The following is a 10,961-nucleotide window of genomic DNA, read 5'->3' on the forward strand; positions in this document are numbered from 1 at the left end:
GAGTCCTGGCATCATTATAGTAATTAATTTCTTGTAGTGGTCATCCATTTGCAAGCGCCAAAAATACAGTAAAGCTGTGCAGGTCGGGTTTAAACAATGTTTGATGGTTGAGGTATAGATACCCTATGCATCTTACTCCGTTGATGATAATCTGCACCTTTACCAGCTAAACGCTTCTGCCATGCCCCACTCACCCCCATCAATGAACTCACTCAGCAAGTTATTCATTCATCCATGCAGTCACCCAGCCATCTTTTCATGCTTCCATTTACCACTTTGCCAGTCCTTTCATGCATTCATTGACACGTGCAACACTCATCCATCATTCATCCTGACATTGCATTTATGCACTCACTCGTGCAATCAAACTCACCAGTCAATAAAGATGCGCTTGCAATTACATTAAATGCAACGGCAATTGTTGTTCATTTATGCATTCGAATATAATTCCATAATGATTGTTCAAAAATCTTGTAAATGCAATTTTCAATATCCTTACAAGCAATTAAAAGCGAGTATAAGAAAAGCAGAGTATTAATGTAATTAACATAACCTTTTGCACGAAGGGTCAAGTGTAAAAGAGCAATGTGTATTTAATCTGCAGCAGAGTAGTGAGAGAAGAACCCTCTGGTAGCAGCGCAGTCTGTGAGTTTATGTTGAAAAGTAGGGTCTTGCTGTGTATTAACAGTTGGCAGGGAGCTCACGTCACGTCTGCCTGGGTACCCTGCTATGTCACAGCCCCCGTTGCCTCCCCGTTTTCTCTCTTGCGCCACCATAATCTTAGCACACTCTCCTGCATCACGATGGCCGCTAATGAATGTGTTAAACACTGCTGTGTGCAAGGGAATCAGCACGACTTCGTGGCGCAACGGTAGCGCGTCTGACTCCAGATCAGAAGGTTGCGTGTTCAAATCACGTCGGGGTCAAAAAATGTCTTTTTTTTCTTCATTTACAAACAGAAACTTGTATATGAGAATTAACAATCTCTGCTAGTTATCAGTTTACAGACAAGATGATATAATTGCCTAGGTTTTAATTCTCATTTATATTTGTCCCTGACCTAGGAATTGAATGAATATTTAATTCAGGGTTCCTTGTTATATACACTGCAAACAGAAACTTGTTCCATATTTGAAAGGACATACACACATTAACTAGATTTTAAGTGCAAAGAAGGTCTTTCTAAGTAATTCAAATTCGAATAAATCGAATTATGAGAAGCCCCCACGCATGACCAGAAGAACTAGAGGGTAGAGTTATGAACTTGTCGCACAGAGCAGTAACACCTTCCTGCACTGCATGACAGGGAAAACACAGGAATGCGCTGTATTTGAGGCAATAGGGCCCATTCCTGTCTTCTCCACTGGCACCAACGCAAGCCCCTTTTCACCATGGTGCAAGAGTGCTTGCCTTGCATGCAGGATTGATTTTGTGCAGGTGGGGGCAACTTCCTGCACAAAAACAATCCACAGAGACATATTCCTCTTTCTGTGTGCAGCACACATAGGAAACAACGAGGAGAAATAAAGATACTTTTCCGTGTTACGCCTCTTCTGGGAAGGAGCATCTTATTGGCACATTTACAGGTTTACCAGTTCTGGTAAAACTGGGACTGTGCCAAAAACCATGGGAGTTGCGTGGGAATACCGATGCAATGCCCATGGAATTTTTCCCTTGCACAGAGTAAGGAATTTGTGCCTCTCTGCTTCACTCCAAATTTATGGAGCCACTCAGGGCCACGCAAAGTGGCATTGCACAGCTTCATAAATCTCGGTTACGGTTTGCGTCACACATGTACCCTGTTGCATGGTAGAAACGCTACGCAAACCAGCTCGTAAATAGGCTTTTAAATAAATGCATCTTCTTTACCGTTTCTGGACAAAAATGTACTTAAAAACTGATCAATACACGCCATCCCCCCCTTAACACCTTTGTATATGTTAATGACTTGGCAGCTTACTGCTTCAAAGTGTAACAGAGGTAAATCACACGACCATTAAGGTTGAAACCAGTTTTATTTGTTTTAGCCTTTGCAACAACATTTTTTAAAGATGCACAGGTATAAACAGAAAAAACAAAAAACACAACAAAAAAGCAAAAATACAGCCAAATGGTAACAGAAGCAAAAACAACACATATAGAGGTGTGCAACATTTAGAAGTCAGTTGCAGTACTACTGCAAGTTTTAAACTTTGCAAAGTTAGCAAAATGTAAAGCTAGCAATGTTATAAACAAGCATTAAAAAAGTCAGCCAATAGGGCTTGCCTATGTTATATCTATTGGCTTTGGCAATGTTTTAAAAACCTATTGCAAAGCACTCAAAAATAGTTTTTAGGTCTCGCCTTTTCCATTCCGAAGGAATGGGAAATGGAGAGAATTCAAGTGCTCAAAATCCTCGTTAAACCAAGGGCTTTTTGGTGCGGTTTTTTTTGAGTTCACGTGAATCACGTGACCAAACAAGCATGCGCATCAGCCTCCCTCCCTCCCTCCTAATTGCATTTTGTTCACGGCCGCCACCACATCAAAGGGCTTCTCCCAGCGTGTGCTCTGCGGCTTCTCCTCCCCTAATTATTCATGGCTGGCCGGTGGCCGGCCATACTTTCAGTTTCCCGGCCGCTCTTTATTGAAAGCATTTTGCCTATCTCGCTGTCTATCCTCGATCACTCCGCTGCTCTCTAGCTATGCTTGTTATTTATTCCTTTTCGTGTCCGTCTGTTCTCCATGTTACTCTCGGCTTCGGCTGCCTCCCTGCTGCCCTCTTCTGTGGCTCACCCCCTTATCTATTCTCCTCTGTGCCTCTTTCTCATGTGTGCTTCTCGTTCTGCCCCATCTCTCCCCCACTGTATCTGTCACTCCTGTCTGTCTATCCTCGGCCCCTGTGTCTCCTCTCCACTGCTGTCCCCCCCTATCGTTTCTCCTCGGGTCCGTCTGTTCTCCATGTTACTCTCGGCTTCGGCTGCCTCTCTGCTGCCCTCTTCTGTGGCTCATCCCCTTATCTATTCTCCTCTGTGCCTCTTTCTCATGTGTGCTTCTCGTTCTGCCCCATCTCTCCCCCACTGTATCTGTCACTCCTGTCTGTCTATCCTCAATCACTCCGCTGCTCTCTAGCTATGCTTGTTATTTATTCCTTTTCGTGTCCGTCTGTTCTCCATGTTACTCTCGGCTTCGGCTGCCTCTCTGCTGCCCTCTTCTGTGGCTGTCTATCCTCGATCACTCCGCTGCTCTCTAGCTATGCTTGTTATTTATTCCTTTTCGTGTCCGTCTGTTCTCCATGTTACTCTCGGCTTCGGCTGCCTCTCTGCTGCCCTCTTCTGTGGCTCACCCCCTTATCTATTCTCCTCTGTGCCTCTTTCTCATGTGTGCTTCTCGTTCTGCCCCATCTCTCCCCCACTGTATCTGTCACTCCTGTCTGTCTATCCTCGGCCCCTGTGTCTCCTCTCCTCTGCTGTCCCCCCCTATTGTTTCTCCTCGTGTCCGTCTGTTCTCCATGTTACTCTCGGCTTCGGCTGCCTCTCTGCTGCCCTCTTCTGTGGCTGTCTATCCTCGATCACTCCGCTGCTCTCTAGCTATGCTTGTTATGTATTCCTTTTCGTGTCCGTCTGTTCTCCATGTTACTCTCGGCTTCGGCTGCCTCTCTGCTGCCCTCTTCTGTGGCTCACCCCCTTATCTATTCTCCTCTGTGCCTCTTTCTCATGTGTGCTTCTCGTTCTGCCCCATCTCTCCCCCACTGTATCTGTCACTCCTGTCTGTCTATCCTCGGACCCTGTGTCTCCTCTCCTCTGCTGTCCCCCCCATTGTTTCTCCTCGTGTCCGTCTGTTCTCCATGTTACTCTCGGCTTCGGCTGCCTCTCTGCTGCCCTCTTCTGTGGCTGTCTATCCTCGATCACTCCGCTGCTCTCTAGCTATGCTTGTTATTTATTCCTTTTCATGTCCGTCTGTTCTCCATGTTACTCTCGGCTTCGGCTGCCTCTCTGCTGCCCTCTTCTGTGGCTCACCCCCTTATCTATTCTCCTCTGTGCCTCTTTCTCATGTGTGCTTCTCGTTCTGCCCCATCTCTCCCCCACTGTATCTGTCACTCCTGTCTGTCTATCCTCGATCACTCCGCTGCTCTCTAGCTATGCTTGTTATTTATTCCTTTTCGTGTCCGTCTGTTCTCCATGTTACTCTCGGCTTCGGCTGCCTCTCTGCTGCCCTCTTCTGTGGCTGTCTATCCTCGATCACTCCGCTGCTCTCTAGCTATGCTTGTTATTTATTCCGTTTCGTGTCCGTCTGTTCTCCATGTTACTCTCGGCTTCGGCTGCCTCTCTGCTGCCCTCTTCTGTGGCTCACCCCCTTATCTATTCTCCTCTGTGCCTCTTTCTCATGTGTGCTTCTCGTTCTGCCCCATCTCTCCCCCACTGTATCTGTCACTCCTGTCTGTCTATCCTCGGCCCCTGTGTCTCCTCTCCACTGCTGTCCCCCCCTATCGTTTCTCCTCTCTCTGTGCAGCCGCTCCTCTGTGCCTGTCTCTCTTCTGTGCCTGTCTGTCTCTCATTTGTGCCTGCCTGTCTGTCTCTCCTCAGTTCTGCTCCTCACACTGTTACCCTGCATGCTGCGAGTGCAGCACTCAGCACGCCGCTCGCTTCCTCATTCCTCCGACAGAGTTTACCAGAAAGGTGCTGAGGAGAGGGTGTCTCAAGAACTTGTACGACATCAGCGTTCTCTCTATTTCTCACACTTCCATCTTCTTGCCTTTCCACCTTTCCCTCCCTTTTCACCTCTCCTTTTTTTCTTCTTCCTTTTTCCCCCCTCCATCTGTTTCTTTATTTTTCTGTTTATTTCATTCTTTTTTGTTTCCTACTCCTATTTCTTTGGCTTGTGTTTCTTTCTCTTCGTCCCCTATTTCTATCTTCCTTCTTCTCTATTTCTTCCTATCACATCTATCTACCTTCTTCCGTTCCCTCCCTTCCCTTCTTTTGTGTAGCACACTTTTACAATGTATTTTTTCCTTGTTTTGTGCCAGGGCTCTCTTTGTGTAGGGGTCGCCCTCAAAAAGCAACATTCCACCCATTTCATTAAAGTGAGGTGCACTATGAGTAAAGTTTTAAAGAGGAGAGGGAGGTGGCTACTTAGAACTTGCTAGATTGTGTACAAACGCAACAGAGCAAAGAGACTGAAAGATTCAAACCTGGATGTGGTGCCACGCAGCTTGGGAGTGGATAGTTAACAAGATTAACAAGCATTGGCATAGCCAATAGGTCAAGCATTTGGGACCTTATAAGTGTTTAGCCATGCAACAGTTGGTGTTGTTGCACCAAGGATATTCTGCTGCATAACTAAATACTTATAGGGTCCAAAAAGCGAGACCTATTGGCTATATTTATACATGCACGCGCTTTTGGGCCATAAACTTTCACGGCCATCTGTTCCCCAGCTCCAGCACCTCCCCTCTCTCTCCCCGCGCACAGCCTTACTTGCATTTCTCCTCCCCCTCCCCAGCCAGCTTCCCCCAGGCCGTGTTCCCTCCCACCTTTCCTCCTCTCTCCCTGCTGGCATCCCCCCTCCCTTCTCGCCCAGTCATTCTTGTTTGAGTCTGTCTTGCCCTTTGCCCTCTTCCTTTCTCCTCCATTTGTCCTGGCGCCTCCATTTCTCACCCCGCTTGGCTGCACCTCTTGACACCTCCCGGCTCCTGCTCATATCTCTGCTGTAACGCATTAGACCCACGATGGGTATTCGCCGATTCATCGCTTTCCTGCCTCTTAGACTTCCAGTTCCAGCGCTTAAAAGCCTCTTTTCCCCCCAACACCGTCTTGTCAGGCCTCCATCGCGTTCTTTCTATTGTCACTGTTATGACTCCATGGCGTCTTTCCACATAGGTGTCCTTTCAGTCAGAATCTCTGCCTCCAGTTTTTCCCCATCCTCAGAGTCTATTTTACGTTTTTGTTGTCTTTTTGCCGATCTCAATTCATCCCCTGTAGCCCGTCTCCAACCATCTGTTTACTTCCATTCCTCTTCCTGTAGTCCCTTCACTTCCATCTGCCGTGGCTCCCCCTCGTCTCTTTTCACATCGTTTGCTCTCCCTTGTGCTTTTCTATCCTTTTCTTTGTCCACTTCCATCCCACCCCCGGTTACTCATCTAAACCCAATTCTTCCGTTATGTTTAATCCCCTTCTATCTCGCCGAAATTTCCCATGTCTTCACCTTTACTCGCATTCCGTTCACGTCAGACTAAATTCTCCCCTCATGCTGATCTAGAAGTCCTATCTCCGTCATCTAGGTTTCAGTTCTATCGCCACCCTCGTTCACTGACTAATATCTCTCCCAGGAGTTGAGTTCCTTGAAGTAAGTGGGCGGTCATGTGGGCGCTATCTGCCAGCACCAAATGTTCACACCAGGGGCCGTGGATGCTAAAACACCACGGTGAAATGAAGTCCCCACAGTACCTTCGTGAGCCTTCTGCCTCCTCCCGCGTGCACGACCTGACTTGTCGGTGACTCATGCGCCACACACTCCCTGAACCTCCGCCGGTCACACTCTGAGCCGAGACGCGCACCTTTATTCCCTCATTCTACCCGAGCTGCGCTGTCTTCACAGCCGGGTGATTGACGCTGTAAGGACTTCCCCAAGGAGAATACCTTTGAGTGCCCCAACCGATCACCGCCGCCTCTGGGGGTGTCTAGTTACACTGGGCTGTACCTACTGTACACGCCGCTCAGCTGCCTCATTGTATTGGTGACCCTTCTTTAGTTCAAGGCCTCTGTTTGGTGCATGAACGAAGCAGGCACTAATATTTCTTTAGGTGTTTTTTAAAGCACCTTTTGTAGATTTATACAGTTTAAGTGCCAGGTCGTTCATAACAATACATCTTGGCTTTGGGGATAGATGCTTCACTGTGGAGGTGCACGTGTGTTCTTTTACATCTAAACCAGCGTACGGTGTACATTTCTCAGCAATCCCCATACAGACAAGCATTTGCAATGCAATAGGTCTCGCATTCACGAGAATTTGAGCTATTACAATTGCAAATAACGATGCCTTTTATTTTTGTTTTCATTTTAAAAACATAAAGGGCTTTGTCATTTACAAAACCAATAGCTCCAACTTTCCTTTTGCGAGACCTATTGGCAACGCCAGTGCTTGTTATGATAGGTATTTTACACGAATGGATGATACAGGTAGTTTTTTTTTTAGCACAAAATGCATTTTTTTTGTATTACTTTATTTTTTTAACAGGAAGGAAGTGCCACAGATATTCCAATTTCATTTTCCTGTCCGGAAGGCTCCTCCCACTGTTCTGTCCATCCCTTGGTCACTTTTCATATGGATTTGGAGGGAAAGGATCATTCACATTGTCAGCAATACCTGCTTCAACATGTACCATTGGATGTTAGGGGTGTGTTTTTTGGCAGCAGTAGCCGGCTAATTTAAGCGCGATAAGGCGGGGCAGGGCGCAGCAGGAGGGAAAGCCAAAGGACGATGGAATAGGTATTATTTATTTCATTATACCTATTCTGTCATCTGTCGACATCCCCCCTTCCACCCTGCTCCGCCCCCGTCCCACTGCCCAACCCCACTGCCCCACTCCACCGCCCACCACATTTACCTGTGCCAGCCGCTGCTGCTTTTTGGGTGAAATCAAGTAAGTTAAAGACATTTTGGATACGTTTGTTTTTTGATGAAGGACATGTACCAGTATTTTTTTTGTTGTTGCTGTTTTTTTACACTTTTACATTTGATTGTGGATGGCCTCAAGTTGCAGTAGGGAACTATTTTGCATTAACATACATAGGGGCCCATTCGGATGGCTGGCGGACTGAAGTCCGCCCACCACCCTAGTGGTGCTGGGACCGGCCACCAGTGGTGCGGTGGTCCTGCACTGGCAATTAGGATGCCATTGCCAATGCTTGTTCCTGGCTTTAGGACTACGGGCACTTTTCCTCTGCTAACCAGTGCTAAAGTTAAACAAGGTAACATTGGCTTATCCATAAATACTTTGCACCGTGCCCCTTAAATTAAGCCTGACTGCTCTGTGCCATGCTACCAGAGGGTGAGCCCAGGTTCATTTAGGGTGTGTATCATATTCTGATGAGGATCATGGTTCCTGCTTGAACAGGCTGCCAACTAAAAACCCAATTTCTAACAGAGGAGATACAAGAATTTATTTTCACAGTATATGACACACTTGGCCACATCATAAGATAACAGCAGCAGCAAATCGTGTTTATGGGCAACACAAAATGGATAGAGTGCATGGAAAGCTTGCATTTGAAATAGCCTTGTTGCCATTAAGAATTGTGCTGGACAGACAGACTTATTTAATTATTTGTATGTTTACTTTAGCAACACTTGCTGCAGTGTCATGCTCATAAATTACCTTCTTGTATCTTAAACTGTTAATCACTTAAGCATGCAGGAAAAACAAGAAACCAACATCTCACCAGCATGTCCACTCTGCACTCACTTGTACATGATCCGATACCGCACATGACAGCTGGCCTCGTGGCGCAACGGTAGCGCGTCTGACTCCAGATCAGAAGGTTGCGTGTTCAAATCACGTCGGGGTCAATTATTGAGTCTTTTACACTTAGCGAACAGTGGTAATGTTATTTTACTGTCTAATTTTATGTCAAAAAAACACCCCTCCGCCCTGACTGCTTTTTTATATCTCAACACTAAAGACTGCTTTTTTATACCTCAACCCTAAATACTTCAATTAAAGGGCAGTAGAGGGCGCTGTGGTACTAGTCTTTTACACTTAGCGAACAGTAGTAATGTTATTTTACTGTCTAATTTTATGTGAAAAAAACACCCCTCCGCCCTGACTGCTTTTTTATATCTCAACACTAAAGACTGCTTTTTTATACCTCAACCCTAAATACTTCAATTAAAGGGCAGTAGAGGGCGCTGTGGTACTAGTCTACTGTGTACGGACGATCATGCTTTACATTAGTGGAAAAATTAAAACGTTTTCAGACGAACTATTAGTATGTGGGTCTAACTATAATGAAATACAGTCGGATGCTAACTTCCAGAGTAAAAATCTATTTTATTTGTTATTTGATTTTGTAACAAAATGATCGAGAAAGAAACCCCAATAAAGTGCGACAAAATTTATGATAACTAAGCGCATGTTGTATAAAAGGTGGAAGAAGTAAAGACAATAAAAGTCAGAGTTAATCCACAACTAATCATGAAATGTAGGTAAAATATGCAGTTGAAGTCCAAAATGCTTCCGCTGCCACTCTGGTGTGCCGCAGCTCGTTGTACAGTTATATGTGATAAAGGTCAACAGCTGTCTGGTACATAATGCAAGAAGTGAACGCCTACAACGATTTTGATAGTAAAGCACACATGGTAGAGGGGCACATGGTTGCGGGGGGCAAGCTAAACATTATGGACCTCTGTAAATAAACACCGTGCGTGGGACTTCATGACATTTTTACATTTTGGGCCATTTAATCCACAGATTTCTTATATCGTCCCTCAGATTTTTCTTCGTCTGCAGTTTCCCTCCACATTTTACCATTGCAAGTGTCTAGAGATCTCGAGTTCACTGTCCTAGGACAGGATTGAAGAGGACAGGATTGAAGCAGTGGTCCGCATCTGGGCACCTGCGAGAGTAGACGATGCAGCTGGTTTCTGCTTTGTAAAGATGACGGCTCCAGTCAGCGCTGCTCTGTCTGAGGAGGGGCTCTTAGAAGTGGACATCTGCAGCTCTAAGAAGGGCAATTACAGAAAAAAGTCTGAGCGGAAATGGTTTACTTTAGCTCCACAGTACTCCAATATAACAGAGCACATACACATCTCGAGTTCCTTCTAATATAAAATGCAGGAAACACACCTTCCACTAAGCGTTGGTGGTATAGTGGTGAGCATAGCTGCCTTCCAAGCAGTTGACCCGGGTTCGATTCCCGGCCAACGCAGGTAACTTTTGTTAGCTAAAATTAAAAAAAGAATATTACTGTGCATTGTTCTTTGTAGCTAATCATTTAGACTGTTCAATTCGTTCCTTAAGACACTTTTCTTTAATGACAGTTACTGGGAGAGAAATTCACCTTTTGCCATGAGTTAGATGAAAAGGAAGTGGGGAGAGAAGGAATTCGGAGGAAGCAGGACTAAGGATCACGAGGAAATGATTTCACGGAGAGGGAGGAGGACTTGGATTGCATTATCACCCACAGGTGCATGTTTTATATTCCCACGTGCAGGGCGGTACTGGTAGTTAACACACTGGCTAAAAGTATTTGCAGACAGTTCTGAAAAGAATCGCAAAATATTCCAATAGGTAAGGTTTACATATTTTAGTACGTTTTCACTGTGGTACAAAAGTCATGGCGTTGAAATCCCTTAAGTGTTGGAGATGAGTGTCAGGATAAAGTTTAATAGCAATGTGAAGCAAGCATGGATGCCCACACAATGGACATCTGTGACCAAAGTAAACAACAACACTGCTACACTCAACAAAACATGACCAACACACAACACTCTCTCAAGCAACAGTTGTTGCCAACATTTCCCAAACAAATAAAGTGAAACAAAAAGTGAAAATATGACAGTGCCAAAAATAGAGCTATATCATAAAAGTATGAAATGTTAAATATTAAACTAATGAAAAAGCACCTGCATTTTTCAAGCAGGGAACCAAACACTATTCTGAACAGAAAATCAACCTTACTACAACCCATTCAGATTGTACTTCTACAGGTTAATATCTGTCTCTTCCAAAGAAGGGAAACTGGTGCAAAGCAAGTGATGCAAAGTACCACAGTTATACCTCTCGCTATCAGTTACTTTCCATCACAATACAAAAAATGATTTCCAATTAAAAAATGGGAAGCAACTGACACATTTTAGGGTTATGATCATTAGACATATGGTCCTTCTTGTACAGTAGTAGAGCATTTATGGAGCAGTATTTGCGAATTAGAAGCAATAGGTAAAGATAAGCTTGACACAATATGGGCCACACAAACCTGCAGAAC

At 45.1% G+C, this 10,961-nt stretch overlaps 3 non-coding genes across 3 annotated transcripts; all 3 read left to right on the forward strand.

The window, feature by feature from the left end:
- The first annotated feature begins 854 nt into the window (after positions 1–854).
- Positions 855–926, forward strand: TRNAW-CCA (transfer RNA tryptophan (anticodon CCA)). Its single transcript has one exon. It is a non-coding gene; the product is annotated as a tRNA-Trp (tRNA).
- A 7,546-nt stretch (positions 927–8,472) lies between these two features.
- TRNAW-CCA (transfer RNA tryptophan (anticodon CCA)) lies at positions 8,473–8,544 on the forward strand. Its single transcript has one exon. It is a non-coding gene; the product is annotated as a tRNA-Trp (tRNA).
- Positions 8,545–9,830: 1,286 nt separating this feature from the next.
- On the forward strand, positions 9,831–9,902 carry TRNAG-UCC (transfer RNA glycine (anticodon UCC)). The gene has a single exon. It is a non-coding gene; the product is annotated as a tRNA-Gly (tRNA).
- The last annotated feature ends 1,059 nt before the right edge of the window (positions 9,903–10,961 follow it).

The sequence above is a fragment of the Lissotriton helveticus genome, chromosome 12 (assembly GCF_964261635.1).
Source record: "Lissotriton helveticus chromosome 12, aLisHel1.1, whole genome shotgun sequence".
NCBI classification, from domain to species: Eukaryota; Metazoa; Chordata; class Amphibia; order Caudata; family Salamandridae; genus Lissotriton; species Lissotriton helveticus.